The following is a 27,872-nucleotide window of genomic DNA, read 5'->3' on the forward strand; positions in this document are numbered from 1 at the left end:
TCTCTCTCTCTCTCTCTCTCTCTCTCTCTCTCTCTCTCTCTCTCTCTCTCTTTCACTCTAATATTTGGAATGCATTTCAAAAATTCATCCACACATAAACTCGCACTTATAATTCGCGCTTTAAGTCATTCCCACCGACGTCACAACAACCACACAATGTGGAAGTTCGGAACACCGTATATCCGGTGAACTGTTTGATTTCGAACCATTTCGACTGTGTGTTGTACCTTTTTTTTATCATCATCGTGTGTATAATAATTTTCAGTTGTTTCCACAACAATGCGTGTTTTTTTTTCGTCTCGTTTGTGATACAAAGCGAAGAGCATATATTTTTAAATGTGTTTTATATATAGTTGCGGTCGTACTTAAAAAAGAGAACAGAATTGTACGTAGAGATCATCATTGCTTGCACATTGCATGATTTTGAAGTGTTCTTTTTTTGATGAAGGTGATGATGGCACAGTCATTATTTCACAACTTCAAGCACAGACACCCAGACAAATACAGGATACAAAACTACTAATTGACTCACATTCGATGTACGTGCAATGTTGCCAATGTTGGCGTTGTTCAGGCAACAACATAAATGATGTTGTGTGTTTTACACTTTTATCGTTGTCATTTGTTTTCGTTCTTCGCGTGTGAACAATTAATACGATTTTTACACTTTTTCGCACCATTACCTCGATCGGCCTTGGACAAAGATGAATGTTTTTTTTATTTTCTCGCTGGTTTGGTTCAGATTTGTTGCCGAGCTCAATACTTTTTATTATTTTGAAAAGTAAAATAAAAACATTTTAATTGCTTGCCATTGTTAAAACATTAATTTATGATTATTATTCATTTTTCGATGGCAACATTTTATCTGAAACGGAAAAAAAAGAAAGAATTTATCAACCTCAATTCTCATTAACGACACATATTTTACAAACAGATTAAAATGTGACTGAAAACTGACACATGCACGGCAAAGGACAAAATTCATATTTATTTTTGTCGAATAAAATTGAGGTTTTTTTTTTTCTCTTTCACTTTGTTTTGCTGTTATTTTTTTCACCTTTTTGGTCTTCGATCCGCATTAATGGACAAAAATTCATATTGTTCGCCTATTCTCTTTGTGGAAAAAAGGGATAAAGTTCCATTTTTCTCCGTGTTTCACACGTTTTTCCACTTAAAAAAAGAGTCATTCCTTCCTCATTCCATTAGTATTCGTATTATTATTCGACGTTTTGGAGGTTGAGTGGGGGGAAAGATGAAAAGAGAAATAGTGAGAGTAAAGCGAGAATGAAGGAGAAAGGGAAATACTTCAGATAATAAGTCAAGTTTGATTCCCATTTTAAAAGTGGACTTGTGTCGAAAATATGAAAGGCCAGACGATAAATTTCAAAACCGTATGACACACTGGGTAAATAGAAACAACAGAGAGAAATAGAGAATAAAACACTTGAAGCAAGCACATCCAAATATTTGCACGCATTTCGAGTTGATATGATTCTTTGGTCCATTAAAATATAAATATGATGAAGACGAAACGAAGCGGAACGAAAGAAGGGAAATAAAGAAATGCGTTGATAACGAATGCTATGCGTGAGAGAAAGAACATTTTTTGAAAAGGGAGCTCGAAGGAAGAAAAACGGGATAATATTCGTTTACATATGACGAACCGTAAATAAGAATTTGCAACCAAGTCGTTGTGAAATATGGCACAGACAAAACCAAATTTGACCGACAGCAAGTTGAAAAGGGAAATATCGAATTTTGAATGGAGTAAATTTCGTAAGAAAACAAGGAAGACCCAGATTAATTTTATCATTGTGCCCGGAGTGAGCGAGAGAAAGAGAGATTGAAGGAATATCACCGATACCAATTTGGCCATTTTTGACTATTTGACTTGAACAAGCAACAACATTCCAGTGCACATTTGATCCGTACATTGTTCCATTTGAAATTCAACATTATTCCCCCGTCATCCGATCAACGAATGAAATTTGATACAAAACCAACAACAATTCCGCATTTGGTTTGGTTCTATTTTTTTTTCGGGTGTGATATCTTGACACATGTAGAGTGCTATAGTATTTTTGTGATAAAGAAACAAGCGAGGAAAAAGTCCTCGATACATTCACGCAAAACGCAACACATATATATATATACGATTTTGCTTCGTTGTCGAAACAAAAACAAGCATAAACTGATTTTATGTCCGAATAATTAAATGCACATATTTATGTTTGCATTGAAATGTTCGTTTCAGTCGCTCTTTCTCTGTAAATGCGAATATGTACTGGCAAAGGTCAGAGTGATTTTCACAGAAATGAGAATGATATCCATGTGTTGTATGTTACGTATGTGTGTGCGCCATGCTAACTGAATTGAAAATAAATGGATTTGTTGTGTGGAATTTTGTGTCTAACGTGTATTAAACGTGTAGAAATTGGATCTTTCTCTCTAGCTTCGGACGAAAGGAAATTGCATAAAATAAACACTTAAATAAAGTCCAACATCGAAAAATAAGAGAATGAGAGACACTAATGCATTCACTTAAAGCGATAAGCGTGTTGCCCCGTTGCGTACACGAGCAAACACATCTTATCAAAGCGGATGCAGCAGCAGTAACAACAGCAACAGCGGCATCGAGCACAAAAATCCCGAAACGAAATGAAATGTTATTCATAAATAAGGTCAAACGGTGTTTGTGTGTGTGTTGCAATCTTGAATGCATTAACCTTAACACCCATATCACATAAAGATGCCCAAACAGAAAACATCCCAGTCACAACATACCAGGTTTTTCAACCGAACAAAAAAACAGAACGAAAATATTATTGCACGGCAGTTGGGCAGATGCCAACTCTTTTTTTCCCCATTTGCCTCTGTCTTTCGTTTGCCTCATTTCAATTCATTTAAGAATGGTGAAACGCTCTCGCGTTTCACATTACAATGCGCTCAACCGACAAACTATGATACACAGAAACCAGAAACGGCCTTCTAGCATAAACGATGATGCTAAGAGCATACATGACACACAGCCCAACCAAATATACGAATCATGAATACGGAATGCATTTCGGATATTATGCGCCCACACTTCATATTTTGCTCTTCATAAATAACAGCAGCGAATGCTGCAGAAAAAAAAAATAACATCATTTGGACCCGGCAAATAACATCACACAGTCATATTTTTCATCTTTGTTGCTCTCGCTGTCTCCTACCATTTGTCCATACGCTGACCAAAGGCGTATTCTTTTTGCGAATTGGTTGGCGTGAGTGGCATTTTTCTCTCATTTTTTTTTAAAAAACGAATTAAGGGACTTTTTTCTCGTATTGCAAATGCACACACAAATGTATTATTGTCAATGGTCATGCCATATATGAACAAGGTGCACGCTTCGCAACTAGATGATCTAAAAATTTGACGAATATTTTTTTTTTGCTCGCTGTTGCTTATCTTGTTCCATTTATTTATTTTTCGCTGATAGTCGAGTGTAGATCGTTCACAATTTTGTGCACTGTTTCCACATGTTGTACTTTTGTTTCAATTTCGTGTCTCGCAATATTGCCATATTTGTGTCGCATTTGGTCAAAGAAAAGACTGGCGAACATAAAAAAAATATTCATGATAAACGTGATCAGTAGCAGAGAGTAAGAGAAGTGGAGAAAAAATGCGCACACAATGAAACATGCAAATAGAATATTATAGCATCAAAATTGATAGTCTCGCTACTTTTTTGCTCCTCACGTTTGCACACGCGAATCAAGCCGAGTGAAAACAGAACGAATAGCGCGCGAGAAAAAAAAGAAATAATGTGTAATGAGAACAAGAGCCGAATTATGCACGCGCAATCGTTTTTTTTTCTATTCATATTCTTGTTATCTTGGTTTTGGTTCTCGCGCCACATATATTTATAGAATTTTCATATCGCATATTCCACCAACTACACCACCACCACTACCGACGACAACAGCAACAACGACAACAAACACACGAAATCGAACTGTTAACCGTGCTCAAGTGTTCGAATGCTATCTCTTTCATTTCTTTATATTTCCGTACGGTGCAACTAGCACATAGTGTTATCTGAGACCAAAACGTGAGTTCGAAGGGTAAAGGAATGTCTTGCAATATACAATATTTTTTTTTCATCTTAGTTTCTTTTGCCTTTTTAAAGATAAAAATGCTCACATTGTGCGCGTGCAGATGAGAGAGAGATGGTTTAACTGTGATAGAAATATGTCTTTGAAAAACGAATAATAATATTTATCTAGATTGTTTGTTATTTCATCTTCATATCTCTCGTTTTTTTTTCTTTTTCTTCCTTCTTGCGCACATTGTGTGTCGTAGAACTCTTTTGATATTTTGAGAACAACAAACTGTTCCATATTTTCTTTGCATCCTCTTTCTCTCTCCACATCTGTTTTTGCTCTTTCCTATATTCAGCGGTGATAGGATTTCAAATGTGTTTTTCCAACTGGTTTTATTTGACTTTGGCCTATGTTGGCCATTCCTCGAGTGAAGCAAAAAAAAAAAACCATAAAAGTGCTATGAACAAAAAAAAACCCGAATAAATACACAATTATCATTCGTTTCGAAGTTCAATATTTTCTTTTTTATTTATGAATTTTTCTATACAAATAAAATCAACAAAATTCGATATTTTATTTGATTGCCATTTATCTGTTTGTCGATTGCGTGAAATACGGAAAAGCGTACCGCATTTAAAAAAAAAGTTTAAGCAAACAACCGACCACCATGCCACATGTCTATTGAATGGTTTGCGGGAATGTGTCATCATGGGAATAAATGATAAAAATCTAAACAAAAATTGCTCGTTTTCTTCTTGTTTTTTTTTTATTATTTCTCACATATATTTATTCAAAACGATTTCTTTTGCTTTAGTCTGCGGCTTTGCTTGATTGTTTATTCAATTTAGTCTTTAATAGAAATAAAAAAGAGCAACGACAAACACCCAATGACATAGACAATATAAATGAAGGGATATAAATAATTGATAAGGATTTTGATAGCCACTTATGTGAAAATCATAAAAATAAAAGCGACCGAAAAAAAGTCAAGCAAGAATTCGACGGCAACCGACGAAATAGAGAGAGAAAAATGGGAAAAAATGGGCTATTTGCATTTATAATCAGTTTTGATGATTGCACAAATGAGCACGCACATACACCGTCACACGATAAACGCCCAGCAATTAGACGCTCAAAAGTTAAAGCAAGAGAAATAAGATTCCTTGATCATGGCATCGATGATGGAGGTCACCCACACAGACACACCATCGTATATCGCAAATTTTCTTGATTTAACGATGCACCGTGCATGCTGAATGGAAGATTCCACTGATATCGTAACATATATTAAACGGCAGACGACGGATCAATTTTATGCATTTAATTAATTCAATAATTTTTTTTTTCTTGTCTTCATTTGTTGGTTTTCTGCTCACTTATACGCCACTGAATGGCTTAAATCACTTTTGGTTTTGTTTTTTTTTTTTTTTAACAATAAAAATTGAATATTCATTTTAAGCGAAATGATCTCGGCTATACGTAAACATCGTATTTCGAAACGATGCTTGAAATCGTACGTATTAATGACATGTCGAGCTATAAAAGCGAATTGGAAGTAATAAATTGTTGCGGTTATTGTGATTATCGTTATTTTTATGGTTTGGAAAAATGTTTAAATTTTTGCTGTAAGTGTGTGCGTTGTTGGAAAAAAAGGGGCGCACGCGAGACGTGTAGAACACACAAAAACAGTGGCACTTAATTGTAAAAGTGCAGTTAGCACAAGTTTCGCGCTTTTGTAGCGCGCATCACATTCAACCAAAAGCAATAATCATCAACATCCACGCTCATCATCATTAAACACAAGAAAACCTAAGCAAAATTAATGTCGAAACAAAGGACGAACAAGAAAAAAAAAATGAAGTTCCAGTGGACAAAATACAGATGTAGATGCGAGAAAAAAAAAGAAACACATGAAACTGAGAAGCTGTAGAAGAATTGTCGATTTAAAGTTTTTCACCGTATGGTTAAAGCATCTTGTGTGTCATTTTAATGTTTTGGAATTGCAATGGCATGCATCTAGCAAGTATTATTCGGTTTGTCGTTGACGATGAATGCTCGAATACCGAGAAATACAGAGTAGTTCACTCTTCTCCTCATCTCTTGCACTCGTTTTCCATCTTGGACGTGCACATTGCAAGCATTCATGGCAACAAATGTTAAAACAAAAGATCCATTAATTTTTTCCTTTGTTTTATTTCTGTTCATCAAGAGAATAAATGCGCGCAAAACCAGCAAAACAAAAAATCAACAAAACAAAACATATTAAACATCAGCACATACCGAGAGAGAGAGAGAGAGAGAGAGAGAGAGAGAGATGTGATCGAAACTGGAATTGGAATTACAAAACGAAACCAACGAACATTCAGAAAAGAATAAAATGGCAAATACTGAACACACAAACACTAAACCGAAACCGAGCACATCATGTACTCAGAGTAATAAAATTAACCACAGAACAAATGAGAAAACAGAGACAATGTCATGCCTTTATCTATCTATCTATTTATCTCTCGGTGTGTGAGCGTAAATATATCGATCGATTTCACAAAAGAAACCGATCAAAAAGGCAGGGAGCGCACAAGAGAGAGAGCTACGGGAAACAACAAACTACATACATTTTAATCGGTGATTAAGGAGTTGTAGTAGTAATGGATGCATAAATGTACTGCTCTTTTGCACAGGTTTGCTATGAAATGTGGCGCGCGGCAATGTTTGAAATGTAACATTTGATACATGTTGCATGCACAAAAAAATCGTATTTATAGTCATTATCAAACGGATATCTATACGATAGAGAGACAGAGATATCGACTCCTTTTTGCATGTCTTCAATTGGCGTGCATGTTTGCTGTCACATAAAGTCACTTTAATAAGTAATTTCCGTACAATTTTATTTCAGTGATTTTCAGTAGCCTTCGAGCTTATTTGATGTTTCAAAACTTGTTGTATCTCTTTCATTCCAATTCATTCTTACTCTCTCAATGCCCTTTTTTTATCATTCGATTTCGCCGATGATATCGCCATTGCATTTGATCCCAATGACTATCATATCCATCGTAATGAGCAGCGTAACGAAAAGAAAAGTGCATTAAATCCAATTGCTTGGAGCGTTTCATTTCAATCAGAACAACTTCATTTTCGAGACTTTAAAATTTTGTTACGCGCACACAGACACACAAATATGGAAATAGAGAGACTTTTATAAACATAGGCATGTATATGGCCGGGAATATAAGACGAATAATCCACATCGAAAACTTTCGTTGTGTTCCGTTGATAATGTATGCACAAGACTGGCCGAAGCAATGTGTTGGTTCGGCTTTTTCAGTATTCCTGTGTAACATACAAAACTCTATTGTGCTTTTTAATGATGTCAATTATGAATAAAACTGTTTGTCATTGTTTTATATAATTTGCAACAAAAGCTGAGCGAGAGAGCGAAGCAAGAGAAATGAAGAGCGTGTCCGTAGCAGGACAAGCGAAGTGGTAATATTAGATCGTAGTTGTGTTGGTGACGGTGATGGTGGTGAAGGAAAACGGAACTGAAGCAAATTACTGCATTGAAAAACGGCACGAAGTAACGCATGAAAAGTATGTGACAATAGAAAACGGAAACCACAAATGGAAAATAAAGACAACGATGCAAATAAAAACGACAGCCGAATGGAAATTCGGACCATTTTTCCGACAATTCTTTTTTCTTTTGTTCCTTCCTCCCACTCGCTGTCGACGTTGCGACTGTTGTTATTGTTTTTTTTTTTCGGCTGCAGTAAATATCATCGTTTCACAGTAAAATTTTATGCAGAATAACAACTTGCTTCAGTTTATTCTCAATCAGACGTGTACATCGAAATGGTTGTGGGTTTCATTGTTAAATATGCTGATATGCGTGTATGCTCGATTCATTTCGGGAGCATATCTACATGAACATATAGCAGTAAATAGAGACTAAAAAACACTTCCAACTAAAAGAGATTTAAAAGACTCAAAATATGCAAAATGCCAACGAACAACAACAATAACAGAAATAAATAACAAACGAACGAATAAAACAAAGCATTTACGAAGAAGCAATCAAACATTAAGTATCCATAAATTGGCAGATATGCGGCATTCTTCACGACATTCAACATACACACAAATAATAACTTGAAGACGCTTCCACTATTTCGTGATGCTCAATTGTCGCATTTTGTGATCTCTCTTTCTCTCTCTGCGTGTTTTTCTGTCTCGTTTTTGGTCCCTTTAGCTGCAAGCATCTCAGTCATTCTTTCTCCTTTGCTCCAACATTCAACGGCGGTAACGATGACGACTAGAGGATTTTCAATGCATTTTTCACTTCATGCGCCGTTTATTCGATCTCACAAACTGCAAATAACAAACGAACCAACTACATATTTACTTTTTCATCGTAAAGAGAGCACAATCCATACGGAAAAAAAAAACAGAATATATATGTTCATGCTCAATGTTTCATATCATTTTATTTTTGTTGAATTGTTATCCGTTCTCTCTCATGTGTACTTGTGCTCTCTTTCTCAGCAATGCTTTTCTCACTCTTTATTGGTAAAATCGCATCGATACGGGACACGACAATTTCTCTCAGTCTTATTTTTATGAGTTCGCAACGATTTTTTTCTCTTTTTCTTTAGCTCGTCTACTGCTACTGCTTCGTTTTCTCGTTTGCTTTATTGCATTGTCGAAATGACATAAGTGATAGTGATCTTGAATACTTAAATAACGGCAACAGTATAGAAGAACATAACCAAAGACCAACGAGCTACAAAAAAAAAAGAACAAACAAACATGCTCACTGCAAAGACAAACTGCAGCTCAAGAATAGACAAATAGCATCGTGAACACACATTTCAAACACAATTCCCTTGAACATCGCGTCACAAATTCGCTTTTCGAATTGATTGTTCATCGTTGAGCAAAAAAGAAAAGAGATAGATAGAGAGCAAAAACACGTAAAAAGCAGATTTTATATTTATATATGTCATTTCAAAAAGCACAAAAATAAAAGAAAAGAATGTCAATGCATTTGAAGTCAAATAGCATAAAATCAGATGGAAATTCGATAGTTTGCTAATGAGATCGCAAAGCTGCTTTTTTGACATTGTTTTGTTCGTTTGTTCATTCGTTCGTTCGTTTTTTCGACTGATGATGAAAAGTTCGTTTTTCGCCTGGCAAAACTTTCATTTTGGCTCTTGATTTGCTCAATTAATTACACCGCGATGACTGTGAGAGTGGTTAGCAATTTTTCTATCGCCCGTTCCACTCACTCTCATTCGTCTTCTGTCTATAACCAGAAACTTTAAGAAATAAAATCGACTTTAATTAAGAAGACACCGAAAACACAGAAAATGAATGGAAAACGATGCAATTTTTTTTTCTTTCGGTCATCGTTTTTGCCAAAAAAAAATCGTCTATACGTATCGTTTGCAGTTTTTCATCGGCATATTGTAGTCGTTGGAAAATATTTTAAGTTGTATTTGGCGTCAAGTAAATCCAATGGAATGTACAAGACGAAAACTAGCAAGATAGCGTGTAACCATGGTCGGTTTTGAAATGCATTGAGAAAAATTATCTAAGCTTGTGTAAACCCCTTCTATATACAAGGTATGTAGTGAAAACACATATATTATCGATACGGTTGTGGTTGTCACAAGGCTCCGATATGGTTCGTTATACTTGAGATTTTACTTCATAATTAGAGCGTTGTTGTTTTTTTTATGTCGCTTATTTCACTATCGAGGGGTAGGGCGCAGAGTGAGAGCTCAACCAATTCGCTAACAGCACTAATGCCAATGCAAGCAGTCTGCTAAATGCTTTAAACTGGTAATTTGGTTGTGGTTGTTGAAGAAAAATGTTCGTCCGCACAACAACACCGAAAACGAGACCAACACCGCACAAAACATTACCGCAAAAGATGCAAAAATGATAATATGAGCGCGTGATAGGGCGCACAAACGCGACAAACCATTATAAATCAGTGAAGTAAATGCATTTTCGCATTAACTCACCAGCATTTAAGAAAATTTAAATGCACTGTCGTTGTTCGCGCATGCAACTGTACAGTATACTATTTATTTGAAAGAAAATTGGGCCATTGTGCAGCACTAAAGCTGCGAAAATGTTGTCATAAAACTTTAGCAAAACTATTTTCATACTCGAAATTAAGCAGCAGCCGTAGTAACCGAACCAAAAGAAGAAGAAAAAAAACGCACACACGAGCGCGCAACGTTCGTTATAATCGAGATGTTGTCATTCAATTCTTGTTATTGCAAATGAGCTATACATAATACTTTTACATCCAATTGTGCAAAATGGGGATTTTTCTCTGCTCTTTCTTTCTGGTTAGCACAAACTGATGACGTTTTGGATGAATGAATTTTCCATTTTGATTGTTCGCAAATGCAATTGCAAAAGAATCCCATTGAAAATGATCCAATGATTTTGGCTAAATGATCTCACCATCTCTCTCTCTCTCTCACTATCTCTCAATGCAAAACGAACACATATCGGTCGATCTTGATAATGTTTTTATAGTCTTGATTTTATTTATTTTATAACATCGCCGTTTGGTATTTATATTTGTTTTCGATATTTTTTCCCCGATATATTCCATATTCAAGAGACTGATGCTCATTAGTCGAAAGACAGTTTGGCAAGAGTTTGGCATGTGTATGACAAATGAAGAGATTGTACTGTATTGAAACAGCTGACACAACAGAAACTTTGCAGAAAATATAACAAAGAGATACCGAGACGAAAAGTGTGTTCATGTGCATTGAGAGGGAGATAGAAATATTAAGAACAAAAGATAATAAAGCGAATTACAACGATTGTATAAATGATTTTTGGTGGACAAATTGTGGTTTTTGCAATATACACACAGCCACATTCAATTCGTAATTGAATGACATTTGAATGAAGCGATAGAAAGAGAAAGCATATGCGATTATAGTAGCATTGTCATCAATGTTTTATCATCTTAGTAACTTTGTGCTTGTTAATATCCGTTCAACTGTTTGTGTATTTAAGTTGAATGATATCATGAAACTGCAAACTATATAATGTTGTGTCGGTTAATGTTGAATGGTAAAATATGAGTTTTGTTCGTTCAATGTCTCAAATAGTCATTTAAAGAAAGGAAATTAGTAGATCAGGACATCATCCCTTTCTGCGGCATAAAATCCCAGATTTTTGATTTTATCATTATTCAAAACAAAATATCATCGAATCCCATTCATCGTCAATGAAAAACAGTGATGGTTTTTTCCTATCTGAATAGCGCTAGCTATTCGCAGCGCCTGTACAGCATTGCTGCCCAGATGCTGAATCGTAGCGGTTGCCGCACGCGCAACACACTTCGCTTGTACCACACAGAGCATTATACGTTCGCGTTCGTTCTCTGTTCGACATGCGTTTGTATACTGACTATGGTATTAGTGTATCATACTCTGTGAGCTCACTGGTTACTTAGACTATATGACAATATGTTGTGTGGTACAAAACGCGTGCGGCAACCGCTTCGATTCAGCATCTGGGCAGCAATGCTGTTCAGACGCTGCGAATAGCTAGCGCTATTCAGATAGGAAAAATCCATCACTGATGAAAAACTAATAACTTTTGCTACAAAAAATAAATCCATTTGAATAAAACTCGAACCCCACTCTCTTGTGTTTAAAATACACAAATTGCCGACAAAGTGATTGCAATCATAGCGGAGGATTGATGGTGAGCACTTCGTTAGAGCGAATTTTCCGATCATCATGGCGCATATCGGCACGTAAATCGATCGGAAATTGTTTCATTTAAATATAGCCGATAGATGCAGTAAACAGTAACGTGATTTTGGAATTGTGAACATCTTGATATGAGGAGTATGTGTGTGTGTGTGTGCGTATGTTGTGATGATTAATAACATATATCCCATCGATTGTTTATTTAAATGGTTGGCTATTTTTCATATGCGTGTGTGCATGGCGCGCATCATTTTCATCTGATGAAATTTTTTTCGTCCTCTTTTCACGTTTGAGAGAATCAATATGACTAATGCCAGACCATTTGGTTTCATTGCGTGTAAATTTTTATCTGTTCATCATGGTTGCCATTTTGGCGATAGTCAAACTAAAAAAAAAATACTAAAAGAAAACGCAATGTAATGTATTGTAATGGTGTGACTAAACAATATGCATGTGGCACGTTCCGCAACAATCAATAAGCCGCAACGGAAACATATACATAAATTTACAAAGGAAAAAAAGGGCAAATATTTAATGTAGAGTAGGAGTGCTGATCATCAACTGCACAATAGCACTCACTTTTCGATATTACATCTCGTGCCAAAAGAGACCAAAAGAAGAATAAGTAAAAAAAAAAAAAATTGGTGAAATATTTCATTTATAATAGCGATACATATTTGTATCTGGAATTCGATACAATTTTTTGTTGTTCATCTTTTACTTTAATTTGGGGAGCTTCCATCCAAATCCGTCACTCATTGTTTTTGGCATTCCGTGGTTATGTTCATATTTTTCTATAACAGGATTGATGCTGTACGCCTCCTAATGGCACACGCTATATCATTTGGCCGTTCATTTTACTCTGGATCTCTCACACTTGGTTCTATCGCCCGTTTAATACATATTTATAAAGATGTCATTTGTGCGTATTATTGACTTTGACATATAACAATGTGGACAAGTTAAGTGAAAGACAACAAAAGATCCATAAAAAGTTCGAAACGCGAAAGAAGAAAAAAAAAGTGCGCGCCAAACAAAAACACTCACAGCTGTACACAACAAAAACCAGCTCCGTACTTCACTCTCACTCAGCAATGCACATCAATGAGAGCTGGAGATCTGGAATGAGAGATGAGATGAAACAAGATAATGTTTGGTGTGGTAATATTGGCAAGCAGCTCGATGAACGCAAGCACCATTTGAAGTCATCACAAACCGTCGATGTGACCAAATCAAATGGGGGGACACACACAGGAAAATCGAAAAGAACGACCAACACGAACGCGTTCCAGTGAAGAGTCGCCTCTCGTCTATCTCTCCTTCAAATATGAGACAAGCACTTGAATCGCGTAAACGCTGTTCTTACTTCAATGTGATTTTAGTTCCGTTCGTTTTTTTTCTCTGTTCTCGACATCTTTCATATAGAGATATGCATGTTGTATATTCCCAAGTATATTCCGTAATAAATGCGCAAATACATAATTTTTATGTTGTCATTTCGACATTGAATCGCTGCTCTACACACATAATGATGGTAGAGAGAAAAAAACCACGACAACACAGATGACACATAGAGACAAACAAACATGAAACAATGGCATTCGTGTATTAGACAAATAGATGTGAAACAATGCAAAGGGAATGGGAACAATAATGACACTAAAAGACTTTGAAATGTATTGATTCAGATATAAAAATTCCAATGTCTTGTTTGTCTTTCTGATTTTGCCTCTTTCTTCTTTTTGCCCTTTATTGCAACGGCGTGTTTCTAGTTCAATTGAATTTTGGCCATTGATTACATACACACTGGAATTTCGATCAATGCAGTGCCAATAATTGCAACATCAAATTGCTTTAAAAGAAATTGGATAATATTCAAAAATATTTGATGAAAATTTTGTGAGAAAAAAAAGGTATGTCGGTTCGTATTGCATTTATGCAGTTGGATTTCTTTTTGGAATACATCTCATCTCTCGGATTTTATAGCATTTTTACAGAGTAAATGAAGTCGGGGACGAGATATAATGTGTTATACCGTATGCGTTAGTTTTTACTTCATTCTTTCACCCCAACACGAGTTCCATATATACATAGAGAATATTTCGTATCTTTTTACGTTTTTACCATTCTTTTGATTAAATGTAAATGATAGCATCATATCAACTATACATATAGATTGAGAAGCGTTACGTTTTGCCATTACTCATGGCGAATCTTTTGCTCATCTCTCTCTTTCGCTCTTTTATTCAGTCTTTTATGACTCCTGGGAAACGAAAAGATGAAAAAAAAAAAAACGAGAACCGTTATCGTTATCTGCAATTTTTATTTGCTGCTCCGTTTTCCCACTTTTGCTTGCTTCGTTTGCCTCATTTATATCTGTTTTGCTTTCCAACACTAAAATCACGTGTGTTTATACATGAATAAAAAGTACGGGTCGCATGTACACGGATATTATTTGCTACTGTGCTAAATGATGTATTTTAGCTCATCAATCGACCGGAAAAGTGAGGCCAAACGCGCCTCACTTTCAACGTTAAGAAATAGCATGGCTGGTTTACTGAAAGAGACAAAATAGAAGAGGCAAAAAAAATCCGCCGTTACTGAAAAACAAAATCGTCTATATAATTTACGGAAATGAAAAGGGAATTGAGAAACTGAGTGGATGAAAAGTGTGAGAGCCTCGAAAAGCAATAGACGCAGAGATAGAAATTGCAAGAGAGAGAGAGAGAGAGAGAGAGCGAAGCGCTGTTCAAGGCACTTGAACACACCAAAAATTAGATGAATGACATTGAATATATTATTTTTGATGATAATCATCGAGCAATTATGGAAAATGGTGTGTCGTCGCTCGCGCATTCGTTCGCCTTGCTTGCCCTTAAAATGAATGATGCAATCGGAAAGCGTTGACTTGCTGTTTTTATCGCAGTCAATTGTGTGTGTGCGTGTGTATGTTATTTTCCTCACTCGCCCATCGCAATTTTCTCTAATCCAGAAGACAAATGTCCACAAATATTTTTAATTTTTATCACCAACAAGGAATCTTAATCAAAGCCACTAAGTTTTTTGTTCTCTCTTTCTTTTTTCAGTCGTGTTTTTAGCCAAACATTTTTCGGAATTTGTATGGCGCCACCAGCTGAGATTATTGCTTGATTTGTTGTCGAGTTGTCGGTAAGTTTACCATTTTTCTTCGTATTTATGCGCATTTTTCTTTTCTGCTTCTATTTTTTTTTCAATGCCATCATATTCGGCATCCTTAATGCTATTGTTGGTTACTTTGTCGCGTATTCTTCTCTATCTCTATCTCTCTGTGGCGCAATAATATTTCAATAAATTCGCTTGCGTGACACATCTTTTATGCTTCATATTTTTCATTTCGGTGTCGTATGAGTCGTGTTCATATTTGTTTGCCTGATGAATAGATGCGTTGATTAACATAACAATAAGTGGCGAATAGTCATAAAAAAGCCGCATAATTCACATTACAAATGCATATCAAAATCGTACAATAAAACTGCCATGTCGAGATGATAAACACACTCGCTAACTCACTCGTTTGCTTTGCTGAATTGCCAACTTTACGTTTCCTTTTATTTTGGCATTTATGTGAATGCATATTTTAATGGAAAAATGATTTTCGATTGGCACGCACTAACCATATTCATATAACATTCATACATAATAAAATATCTATATAACGCAAGTTATCATCATTAATATTATGTTATTCGGGGTGGATTTTCTCTTTCTCTTCATATTTTGCAATTCTTTCATCATATCAGCTTTGCCACTTATACAGTGTTCTCAAACTGATTCGATTTTCGCATTCGATCTATTTTCCCATTTATTATTTCCATCACAAATTATTTTGGATTTTGCTTCAATCGCACATCTTCGATGACATGTCACGCCGAGAATGAAGGCATGTCTTTCAACAACAAAAATATGCCCATAAATTTTGAATTCACCAAAAATATGAAAATTCATATTCTGATCCGAGTGCACACACACACACACAAAGTGAAAGCAAGAGTGCGACAATGAATAAAGCCCGTCCAACATTGTCAAATCTATTGAATTTGTATGGTCTCTAAAAAATTCCATGCATAAATATTCGCTATTTTCGGTCGCTGACAGGCCGATTTTACCATTTATTTTGTTTTCAATCCCATTTTTGATGTGATTATTGTCTTAATATGAAACGGCAGTCTTTCGTGGTCGACGATATGCGAAAACCGACCACTACAATCGTTGATTGCCTCCACCAACGCAATTTCTATTTCCTGTTTTTATTGTTTGTGTGCGTGAATGTATATTTTGGCAAAATAACCGAAGTTTTTGCTATTGGTAATATGAATTGGAATTTTGCTTGCTTGCTCAATTCGATCGAATCAAATTAATTAATGTTGACAAGAGGAAAGTTTGTCGCCGGTTTTGCTCATTCTTTGACCGAACAACGAACAAAACAAACCTTTCCCGCTCCGAAGAACAAAATCAAACTAAGCAGCCGTTTTCCAATTTTCCGATATAGAATAATATGACATCATCAGTGAAGTCATTGTTATTATATTTGACACTCGATTGTCCTTTCGGTTTGGTATAAAAACCGAAATACTCTCGCTCTGTATGTAGTTGGGGTCGACAGCAGTGGGGGGCGAATGGGCACCAAAACTCGTTTCGCGTACAAAGTTCAAACAATAGATTTTCTTCGTGCATTTTTCATAAATCAGCTAATATTTTTACTTCAGTGATTCGGAACGTCGATACGAATCATCTAGCTGTTGTTCACAGTATCGGAAAATGCAATTGACTTTATATGAAATTGGTACCCCTCCAAAAATCTGTTGCAACAATATTATTATTATTTTTTTTGCCTCTTCTCTGAGAAGTTCTCTCTTGACAGCATTTATCGCAAATTTGTTTAATGTTTTGAGTCTTTTTTTCGTTTCCGTTAGAACCAGAGAGAAAAGAGAAGCACCCACCCACTCAACAATTGCCATCATTTTAGTTTTAAACGTTTCACGCACACAAAGAGAAAAAATGTAACGTTTTTTTTTTGTTGTTGATTCAAAAAATAAAATTATGTACACATACATACTTATATCGTTGGACCCTTTCTCTCGCGGCGGATAGAGTTGAATAGCGACGAAAAAAATGTTCGGCAAACCTCAAAATCAGAAACGTTTGTTTCGGAAATGCATTCAACTGCACATTCTTTGTCTTCCTCTCTCGCTCGCTCTCCCCACAGAGTAAAAAAAAATGCGTACTAATGAAAAATTGCGTCAGCACTCGTGCCACCAATAAAAGTTAGTGAATTAACTTGCTGCATTTTCAAACAATTTAATTTGTTTGTCATGAAAAAAAATTCACTTGCAAAATAAATGAATGGACGAATGAGTTGATGGCAATAAAATTTAATATAGCCACTGTTATGTGTTGACACAAACTGAGAATACTTTTTAATTTGTGTGTGAGCATGAAAAGAAACTTCGTTTTAAATGTGAAAGTGCATGTTTTAGGATTCCAATTAAATAACAAAAAAAAATAATTAAAATTAAAATTAAATTGCATTTCAAGAAGCACACCAAAACGACTCAGAAAAACAACAATGTTGTGAATTCCGTGAAAAATCGTCAGTTGTCGTTCAAATTTTTTTTTGCTCATGCAAGTCTGTAAATTTGATGAACGACTTTAGTGCCGAATTACACAAATGCCAGTCGTAAAATAAACAAAAAAAAAACAAATCACAGAACACAACCAAATGGGTGAAATAATTTGCAGATCAATAAAACGAGCTTGTGCAAAATAAATTGTATGACAAATTTCAAAAATGTCTAGCATGAGAGAAAAACCCACAATGATTTTCGATGAAATTTATGTAAATGTTTTCTCTCTTTCTGTCGTATTTGTGTGCAGTGCTGTGTTGCTGTTGTTGTTCTTTGCCTCCGAAATATTTGCCTACAAAATCATGCAAAAGCATAAGTTCCCTTGTAAACATGCACAATATTCCAACTCTTTAGTTGTACAAATTGGAATAATAAATGAACAAACACTATAAAAACATACTTTAAATGTTTCGCCTCTTTGTTCGGTTTTACTTGTGTTCGCTACTCTCTCTCTCTTCTTTGTTTTCATTTAGTCTCGAATATTGTGTTTGTTTTAGTTGCAGTCGTGCTTTACATTTCGACTTCTTTTTTTTTTCTTTCTCATTTCATTTAAATTTTTGTTGTTGTTTGCTTCTTAAATGTATGCAATGTACTTGGAATTACACGCAACGGCATCATCGCAAAATGTCTTTGGTTAGTTAATTTCTCATTTTGGAATGTTCTCTTTGTGTCGCCGATTTCTTTTGAGGCAAAAGAGTGAGGTTGAGAGCGAAGGAGAGAGAGTTTGTACATTGTTACCGCTTTGTAAGAAATGCGATGGTAAAAAGGGAAAAAAAAGACAGATTGAATATATGTTTCAAATGTTGCCTGTCGACAGAACTGTTTTGTATCGTTGTCACAATCGATTTCTAAGTATTTGGTAACTTTTGAAAAACTCTCAATTTCAGCGGGTACATGCTGCCGTTATTGTCGCGTCCATATACCCATATCGGTTCGATTGTGCAATTTGTCTCATGGCCGAAGGCAAATGCTGAATCACAGGAATACAACAAAAAAAGTGTATAATGGACTCTCCTTCTTTCGGTACTTAAAAGTACAAAACAAAAGACTTTTCCACTCGATGAGCAACCGAAAAAAAAAATTGGATGTAATAAAAACGCAACCAATAACCATTGCGGATTCCCCTCCTCACGTTTTTCCTCACTAAAATGTGGTCAAGAGAAATATTAAGAGCAGACTGTCTCATCTAAGTTTTACGCATGATTTTTTCCTTCCTGTCTCTGTCTTTTTCTCTCTGTTGCAATCTTTCAAAAATGAGCGATTTATTTTTTCAGGGTACAGTTGTATAATTACTTTTCACGTTAAGGGGCGACCATATCAGATGTTTGTTGTGCACAGCTTTTGTTTGAATATTTGTTTCCTTGTTTTGTAAATGGTCAGTTTACCATTGGCAACGCTTAATTTTTCACAAATTTTTGCCGTGCTTAACCGAAACTCTCTCATATGCGCGGCACCATGATTCTTTGATTAAAATATACATTTTCTATATAAACTACAATGACAAACGAATAATTTGCTTTTCACTTGTGTTGGCAGTTCCGTTTATTTCTATACCATGGCCTTTGTCGCAGATGGACTGTGAAATGCTATACCCAAAAAAGCGAGAAACACAAGGAATCGAAATGGAAATATGTGCGTTTTTTTTCTCATTGTTGCTGCTGTTGTTGTTCTTTTTGTTTTATTTTAAGATTAAAAATTGCCCCGAAGAGAATGATATGAAATGTTCGTATAAATTCAGTCTGTGTGTTTGAAAATTAACTTTTTCGAAACAATACGGTCGCCTGAAAACCATCAGTATTGAAACAGTCTGCATTGAAAATGAGATTGTGAGTTGAGTAAGTAATTTAAATGTTTGTGTGCATGGACTGAATTAAATGAAAATGAATTTTCAGAATTTTTGGACAGCGTGTGCCACTCACTCACACTCTGTCGTGCTCGCAAAAAAATGAGAGAAGAAACACCATCCGATATGCAAACTGATAAAAAGTACACACAAACCATTATAGACCTACTCGATTTATTCGGTCAGGCACATTATTTTTTGCACAGCCCAACCAAACAACCAACTTATAAAAATAGCACGCACCCGGAGATTTATATATATAAAGTATGAAACGGACGCGGTGCGCACACGTCTCGCCGAACGGCACATAAAATAATACAAAATAATGAAGTGCAGAAGGTCATTTTCTAGTGTAAAGATCAACATCGTTTTAAATTACAATTACCAAAGATGTTGCCATTCCATTAGCATTTTCACAATTTTTTGGAGCACACACACAAGTGCGCACACCACCTATATATATCCAATCTCACCAAATCAATGATACGATCCATTTGAACTTACACCGCAACGACACCAACTCGGTATACGCGGTGAATGGTAGATATTTTCTACATTGTTCAATTGCAAATGTGGGCGTGCCAAAAATCCATTTCTCATTTTCCAAACGTTTTAATTTGAAATTGTTAGATTTTACGATAGAGAATAAAAAAAAATGTAAATCATATTCTGTATGTTGGATAAATATTTATTGTGCAATATATATGCATGTAAGATGAATAGCAGACGGAATAAGAAGAGAATGTGCATTTACCGTTCGATGAAAATAACCACGAAACGAAGAAGAAAATATTAATTTTCCGCAAAATAAAGCAAATCTATTTAGAATTTATGGCGTACAAACATTTTGAAATGTTTTTCTTTTAGAAAGTAGAAAAGTTTCGTTTTAGAAAAACTTCCCTACGATCGAATCGACAGAGAATTGGGAAACATAGACAGAGGAAGAAGGAGAAAGATATGGCCATCGATTGAAATCACTATGTTGACTGTAAACACCGCAAAACGAAATGGGGACGAAAGTGATTTCAGAAAAATAAAGGTGTGGGTGCATTTCTATATCATTTTTGGTGGTTTTTGTTGATCTAAATACCGTTTTGATAAGTGTATTCTGTATTGTGCGTGTATGTGTGCTTGTTGGTCTCCCTGAATTGTCGCATGTACACATATGCCCCGAAAATATATGGCAAATATTATTTTGGTTGGATGGCCTCTCGGGACATTTTATGTCGCTTCTTACAAGCATCCAACGACGACATACTTAACGACTCCACCACATAAAATCGTTGAACTTCCATTTTTTTACTTTCTTCACGTTTTCTCTCTCTCTCTCTTCATTTCCTTCGTCATTCTTTCTCGTCCTTTGCATACTAGGTGAATTCGCTCTCATTTCAGCTATTTTCGATTCGAGTATATTTGTCAGTTTCGTCCGTCGTTCGATTCCAAGCAAATGCACGCAAGTGAATTTTCTTAACTCCATTGGTGGCATTCATTTCTCCCCAATGAGAAACAGAGTAACCGGCAACGAACAATTTCTTCCGAAATGAATGGGAACCAAGCGATTTTTTTTGTTTAAAAACTGCTCATATGCACAGAGATATTTAGCTCGTTTGCTCCCTCGCATTCTGTATTCCAATGGCCTAATAGGAATTTATGCACTCATTGTAATCGTTATTTTCCATATCTGGTTGCATGGCTTATGCCGATAGCAGCAACAGCAGTGCTACAAACACAATGTACTTGCATTTCATATGTGTATTAATGCGTGTATGTGAAAGAGAGCAAGTGCGGGCGCGCACGCGTTCGAACACTGTACACTGTACATTCATTCAAAATTTAAATAGGTATTGTTGTTGAGGCCAAACGAAAATCACAAAATGTAATCTGTAGTTTATATACATGCAGATCAGTTTAAATTCCGGAGAATTGGGGAGAGAGAAAGAGCGGCAAATAGAGAAAAAGCAAATAATGTTTAAATGCGTGTATATTCCACATTCGCTTACGACGATCATATAAAATTGAGGAGTTAAACGACGTCATTTCGTTTACCATTTTAATAAACTGCTTCATTCACCACCATAAAAGATGCGTGTATTTGTCTGTGTATACCATTGAAGGCAACGAGGAGCATGTACATTTACAATCGGTGAAAAAAAATAGAAAAGAAAACGAAACTGCAAAAAATAGCCCATCCAAGAAAATGGCAAAGAGATGGAAACAAGCGCCTTCTTAAATGGTTATGTTGTAATCCAACATTTGCATTATTATATAGTAGTTGCAAGTCGAATAACACACATATCGTCATCTTTTGAGCCTTGAAGAGATTTAGCCCATTGCAATAGCAATGGCTCTACATTTTCAAAATAGCGTAGTGCATTAGAGGTAGAGGGTAGCCAGAATGAGATTTTCTATATTTTGGCCAAATCTATTTAAGAGTGCCAGTTCATGGGGCACTTTATGCCTATCGCTTGACTTTCATTTTACCATTTTACAAACTATTCGTTAATAATGATCTCGTTACCATTCTCTCACTCTCTCTCCGTTGCTCTTTATTTATAAGGTTGTAAATTTGATTTTTGCTCTCTTGTCTCCAGTGGCTTCTAGGATCTCTTATACATTCACTTGCTCAGTCTTTCTTCATTACTCTATTATCCTTCACTAAATTATTTGCACAACGACGATGACAATAACGGCACAGAAGACGACTACGATGACAATGATGATGACGATGTTGCTATTGTCATCGATATTTCATTGCATATTTACATAAGACTCCAGTGTTTTATGTCACATTGCGGACAAATGTGTACTACATCGTCTTCATTGTTTTTCACCGGCCAAAAATGCCAACAATTTATGTTGTCAACCCTCTCTTCGTTGCTCGTTGCTCTCTCTCTATTTCTCTTGGCCTTACTCTCAGTCTCATCTAGGTTTATATTGACTTGGCATTGGATGCAATTGGTACAGCTGCCGTCGAACCACATAATGGCCCACTATCAGCGTCAGCATGAGCAAACGTACACACATTGAATACATCTTAAAACCACGTAACCGTAATCCAAAGGAAAGACGATACACATAAACACGAAATATACAGCTCACCTCACCTCACCTGCACACATGAAACAGGCAACATTTGCCAAAGATTTTCTCATCTTCATCTCTATCTCAATTGCTCGAATTGTAACAATGTCAACCGAATGAAACACAAATACACCACACTATCAACATCACAAACAGTTTTTTGTCAAATGTAAACGAAATACTCGTTCTCGAATTCACTCATTCCTTCAAATTTTGTTCATTATCTGTCGCCGTTTGCCAATACATACTCTGTCTCGCTTTCCCTTTTTCACTTTAAATTTTTCTTCCTCTTCGATTTGATATCGTTCCCGCATTCTGATGCATTCATTCGATGCCATATATTATCTCTCTAGCTGGTGTTTACTTATTCAATACTTACATGCTCAAGAATATCAACAACATTCGCTGCTTAAAAAAACCAACAAAGTTTATACAAAATGCACCGAACAATTATCTCCACGTTGCTTTTTGTGAAGAAAAATTACTGATCCAGTCCTTTTCCCTCTTGGCGTGTGTTTAAATATTCTTTTTTCTTGTTACATTTTCATTCGTGCGTTTCGCTAAATTTTCATACATCTGATGAATATTGCAAGTGAGATTGTGGGTGGTTGTAAGTGGTTGTGTGTGGTAAACTTTAATGCATATCAAATAACAAACACGCGTGTGCATCTAATTTCCTAAACATATGAGAGTTTGGAGGTGCTCGGGTAGCCAAATCAAAGTGTAAACTTCGTTTCATACACTCACTCTCTCTCTCTCTCTCTCTCTCTCATTTGCATTTTCAGTTATTGGCATGGTTATGGAGTCGACTACCGTTGCGATTGAAGAAATGTGATGGTTATTCAAAATTGTGCATACAAGTTGTGCAAATGCAATACTTCGCCACGATATTATTATGCCGATAGCACCCTCTGATCATTATACCGAGTCTGATGTACGATTATTATATATTATGATACATGTGTGTATCGAATCGTTTTTTGTACACACTTCTTTGACATAACGCGAAACATAACTGTATATAATGCTATCACGTCTAAATGTCTTATTGTGTCGTTGCACATTTTGGCTGAGGCTATTGACGGTGCGGTAAAAATCGCGACGATGACGCAAAACACAAAAAAACACGCACAGATGATAGAAAAATAAAATACTTTGATACATCGTGATTTGAAGCACAGAAAGTACACAGGGGGGAGCGAAACACAAAGTGAATGTGACGTAATGTAAACGCAGCAACAAAAGTGATAAAGAAAAAGATGGAGAGAAAAATTATATATTTATTCATAAAATTCATCGTTTCATTTCACATTTATTTTCGTCGTTCAGATGTACCGTTCCACTAACCGAAAACACTCGAAAAATATGACACACGTACAAATGGCATTTTTTGTTGTTGTGAAAATTACACTCGACTCCAAACTCGTGAAAACAAAATCAACGGAAAAAAACGGAGACATTGAGAGATGGGAGAAAAGTTTGCCGTCCATGTATACACATCATCAACAAGGCTGTGATCGAGCGAGCGAAGAGAGATAGAGTGTGTGTGTATGCGTGTTTGTCACACTGAATTTTCTAATTTTCTTGAAAACTGCTGTTATTTCCGATGTTGATACGTTTTTGTCGATCTATGTTTGCGCTTCTTGCACGCACATACAGCACTTTTCAAATAATGTGATACACATTTAAATGATGCTCCCAACACATCAGCTTTGAGTGTGCAAAATTGTCTTCTCGTTTTCGCATGGGGAGATGGAAAAAAAATGTGATTTGTGTTTGAAAAAAAAAAATAAATGGAGAAAAAAATGGATTTTAAACGCGTTCCCGTCTACACCACCACCAATTGAACAATAAAAACGAAGCATATATATAATTCTTACATTTTTACGTGCAGTAAAACACTTTATTTTCATATTTCACATGATATGTGTATTTTTGGTCTTGTTTTCTACTGCATAGTATATCATTTTCATTTCGATTGTTTGACCTTTTCTGCATATGTGCAAACGAGAAAAAAATAATTCGCGCGCCCTTTTCAGTTTCATGCTCTCTCATCCGCTCATCCGCCGTCTTTAGTTGAGAGAATTCAAAATGATCCCATTTATTTTCGTAGTTCGACTCTCGTCGACAAGCGTGCTAACGCTAAAAAAAAGAGAGAGAGAGAGACCGGTACATCACAACGATTGCATCGCATTTCACGAAATCATATTTTACGATAATATTTTTATGAAGCGAAAATCATAATTCTCATTGTTTACAATGGTAAGGCCGGAGTACAGATAATGTGTCTAGAGACCATACGCGATTTGTTCGGGTTTCTTCTTCTCGAGATCCGAAATAGAAACCCATTTCCAAAGGGCTGCATACACATTATGTTTGTTGTCTTGAATTATTTTTATTGGTTATGCGTTCTATGAAAAATGGCTATCTTTGCGGTTGTCTTATAGCCGTTTTCTTATGATTCGATACGTCGTTTATTTTGCTCATCGTTATCGTTCAAGAATTCTTTTTTCCTTGCCCATCTCTTTTAAAAAAACCACAAATATATTTGTTTGTACGGTGTTATGAAACATAAAAAATATGATTTGATAAGTTATCGATCACGTGCATATAAAATTGCACCAATGAAACCATTCGCAATGATTAATATTAATTGTTTCGATGCATTCGTCGAATTAATTGCACATTTTACACGGTTTAAATAGCCATATAGCCATGGCAAATTATCGATAAGCTATTTTGTTTTGTAATTTTCCCATTCACTTTGTACAAAAGCAAAGGTGAACATTACGTGCAACAGAGCACCACATGTATTCTCTAGCATTAGAGACTACCAGCAAAGGATACCATCTCTTCCATCGCGATTCAAACGGGATCCATTAAAAATTGAACCGAAAAAAAGGAGAGAAAAAACGTAGCGACCATTGAATGTGCTTTTTTTTGTTTTCCAAGTTAATTTCTATCTGAAATATCTCTAATGTGCTTCTTTTTTTATGGGCACTCGCTCGCATTTATTGTGCGCTTGAGTTTAAGTATAAAAGCATCGCCATAAAGTGATGCTACGGAATCTAAATAAATAATTCAACGGTATTTTATGTATAAAAAAATACGAACGTACGAGCAAACAGTAATTCAAGTTTATTAAGATATGATTACAAAGAAAGGATCTCATGTTTATTTTTGTTTCTTCTCTTCGTGTCGCTTTAACACACAACATACAAAAAAACAAAAATAATTCCTATATAGACAGAGAGACTTTATGACCTTCGCACCATTGCACGCATAAATTTGATACTTCATTGCGATAAAAGCGTAAACAACATCGAAATTGTGATTTGACGCGCGACCAAACATTATGCACATGGATCATGCGATTCTTGAACACATTTATTTTCAATCATTCACAGTTAAGCAAGCCGAGCATTGTGAATCTTCCAATTTGCAAAACTTTTCGATGTGATTCTATGCGTCGATAGATGATTTTTTCTGTTGCGCGCACGCTAAACTTAAGTTTGTGAATTCTTCTTTGTTGCAATGATTCATTAATTAACGGCACATATACCACAGCACAAAGTCTAAGAGCAAAACGATGCTTATCAATGGGTATCGTCTAAGACAAGAGTGCGGTAAATGAATGTAATTAGTGTGTACGTGTGTTGTCTATGAGATTTTGATGTTCGGACTGTTACCGCCCATGCGAACCATATACATTCCTTTGATTTTAATATAGAATGAAACGATACGAAATTCTCTTGCCCTTTCTCACTCACATAGTCTTATTCCACAGTCCCTGTATCGATGAGTGGCCCGACTTCATGTTCACGATTTGCTTATTGTGCATAGATACACTTCAGTATAGCTTGAATATCTAATACGAAATTGCAAATGCACAAAAAACCACTGCATCAAGTATGCGAGAGAGAGAGAGAGAGAGAGAGCCATATTGAAGCGAGATTTTTAATTTTCCACTGTTAAGATTTTAGATATGTCACGCGTTATTGGATCCTGTATCGTTGTAGCATCATCGAACTGAATCAATATTATTACATCATTTTCGGATTGGGTTTGAAAATCAATGTTTGAGTACGTTGGAAATGCCTGTTTTTCGAATTCGTGGGAGTATAACAACAAAGGAGTTCGGCTTGAAACAACGACACAAGTCGATCCTTCTCTCTTTTGATTTCCTGCTTGTTAACATAATGAAGCGGCAACATGAAAGCGAATGCTTTTGTGCCTTGATAGAAGTGATTGCGCACACCGGTATTTGAGTGAAATGCATTTCAATCGATATTTAATGGATTTTCCATAACCACTTCGCCCTCACCAACTGTGTCATGAACACCAAAAAAGCTGACTAATTTTCAAGCGAATTGATTAATTTCGTAACAAACTAAAGACTGTGCAGTGTGCACATACAGATTCGGTGTGACAAACACTCATTCTGTCGATTACAATTCACCAATTTTGGTGATTGAACGGTGCACACTGCACAATATTCGTCGACTGTAAATCAATTCGCTAAAATAAGCATCGTTCGCATCGATGACGACGACGACTACGACTACGACGATATCTTCTATTTCGATCAGTTAGTGATTTACAAAGTACATTGTAATTGGATTTACGTTTGTGGGTGCATTTTGCCCAATGCGTTTTTGCTAAACAACGGCATTCGTTACATTGAAGGGTATTATGTTCAATCACATTCGTGAAATATGTGCGATGCGTTTATTATCTCTGTCAATGGAACATTTCGTGTGACACGATGAGGATGAGTTCGGGTGTGTTTGGGTGTATACATACATATATGATGTCGTTTTCTGCATTTGCCGGTAATATTGTGAGACAAAATCCTTTTTATTATTATTATCATTTGCCATTGGTCCCCATTGAATTCGCCATTTCGTTTTGGTCCCGGACATATTTAGCTATACAGAGGAAACATTTCTACGACGATATAGCATCACACCACACCAAAAAAGGATTTTCTTCGCAACGAGATGATGCAATTGAATGAATGATGATTGTTATTGATGACATGTAGACATAGCCTCTTTACATTTCATTACGGTGCGTTGATGGATTGATATGTTGCGTTTCATTGCTTTGGTGTGTGCGCACATTGCCATTGCTTGCAATGCATTGTAATCTACTCAATCGTCATAGTTTTTTTTTCTTTGTTTGAAGAGCAACACCAAGAGAGCCAACAAGCACATCTAATAAGTACCAATGTTGAACAAGTTTTCAAATATAAGTGTTTATGGGAGAGAAAGAGATAGAGTAGCATCAAGTGATTGAGCGAGAAAATGTGTGAATGAGAGAGAGAGAGATATGGCGAATAAAGAGCACGACCAAATATAAGTAGCGTCGAAATGATTATAGTTCATCGGTGCCTGCCAATGGGCAAAACAACCAGGGTAAAAAGAGCGTAATGCTATCACATGGATC

General features: G+C 35.9%; 1 protein-coding gene across 3 annotated transcripts in view; it reads left to right on the forward strand.

Annotated features, from left to right (window-relative positions):
• Window positions 1-27,872, forward strand: part of LOC116345424 (protein slit) — a 312,643-nt gene that overhangs the window by 52,865 nt on the left and 231,906 nt on the right. For all 3 annotated transcript variants that reach the window (XM_031774763.1, XM_031774784.1, XM_031774773.1), the window contains one exon: window positions 14,924-15,005. The gene's annotated coding sequence lies outside the window, so the exon portion shown is untranslated. The remainder of the gene's footprint in view (window positions 1-14,923; window positions 15,006-27,872) is intronic.

The sequence above is a fragment of the Contarinia nasturtii genome, unplaced genomic scaffold (genome assembly GCF_009176525.2).
Source record: "Contarinia nasturtii isolate CC-2019 unplaced genomic scaffold, AAFC_CNas_1.1 Cnas_scaffold_129, whole genome shotgun sequence".
Lineage (NCBI taxonomy): Eukaryota > Metazoa > Arthropoda > Insecta > Diptera > Cecidomyiidae > Contarinia > Contarinia nasturtii.